A 1,222-nucleotide genomic window follows, 5' to 3' on the forward strand; every position below is an offset into this window, starting at 1 on the left:
CCCACATGGCAGCAATCCAGACTTTGCTGTGATCCTTTACAAAACTTGGGGTCAAGGCAGGTTTGGGAAAGACTGGAGAATAGCTGGGGAAACACCAGGAAGAACACAAATGCATCATGATTTTTTCTCTCAAAACAATTGCATATATTGACTGATTTGCATGTTTTTGGAGTCTGTAAACTGCCAGAATAAGATACGGGGTACAGCCACCACACATATTGCAAAGAGGCCTGTGTCCTTTAAACGGGGTGTGCCACTTTCCACGGTTACCCGGGAATGTCGATGACCAGTTCGTCATCACCGTCCGGGGATCTTCACCGCTTCCCTCCCCTGTGTCACTGAACATCTGATGGGGCACTGTGCTGAGGATGGTGGGTGGTGGAAGCTTGGGGGGGCCCTGGGGCAAAGGAAAGGGCAGCCACACGACTACATTTCCATGGTCAGACATGGAGGTGGGGGGCAGTGGGAGCTTAAGCTTGCGGGGCCTCGGGGGCCTCCGGGCAGAGCATGTAGCGCTGGTGTCAGGTCGTGGCACCCCAGCCTCAGGCCCCAGAGCCAAGTGGTCAGAGGGGAAGGGAGCATAATGGGGCAAGGCCAGAGAAGTCAAATAGGGGGATGGTGTCCCTGATGCCGGAATCCCAAAGCCGGACGTCGGCTGGAGGGAAAGTCCTGAAGATGAAGGGGATGAGGCACTGCCAAGTTGGGGACTTCATTTTCTCTTTAGAGATGCTCGATCTGCTCCTTTGGGCATCTCCCCATCGCTATTGTCGGAGGAGGCTGTTGCTTCCGAATCTGACGATTCTTCATCCACATTCTCATACTGGAGCAGGCGATCAAGTAGAAAACTTTTATCACGTGAAACGTTTAAGAGTTTTCTTTGTGCTTTTCTCAGCTCTTCCTGGAAACATTCTTGTTCTTAGATCAGGAACTTGAGCCTCCTTTTCAGGGCCCTGTAATGCCTCTTGTGGCCCCCGCCACCAGGATCAGGCTCTCCTGCCCCATTCATGCCCAGCTGGGGTGTAATTTGGGACAGGAACGAGGCACAAGGAGGAAACCAGCTAGAAGAGGGGGAAAAACACACAAATGCATCATGATGGCTGAAAGAAGCAGGAGAAAATCAAAGCTCCTAGTCCGGGGCAAATGATTCATAGGGGAATAGCCTGTGGCAGAGTTTCCCAATTCATTGGTCAACAGCAAGAGAAAACATTTGCAAAAAGGAAGG

The 1,222-nt window shown here is 51.8% G+C and overlaps 1 pseudogene; it reads right to left on the reverse strand.

Annotated features, from left to right (window-relative positions):
- Window positions 1-266: 266 nt before the first annotated feature.
- On the reverse strand, window positions 267-1,006 carry LOC107124598 (annotated as a pseudogene).
- Between the last annotated feature and the right edge of the window lie 216 nt (window positions 1,007-1,222).

This window comes from Gekko japonicus, unplaced genomic scaffold (assembly GCF_001447785.1).
Source record: "Gekko japonicus isolate JY-2015 unplaced genomic scaffold, Gekko_japonicus_V1.1 scaffold1108, whole genome shotgun sequence".
Taxonomy (NCBI): domain Eukaryota; kingdom Metazoa; phylum Chordata; class Lepidosauria; order Squamata; family Gekkonidae; genus Gekko; species Gekko japonicus.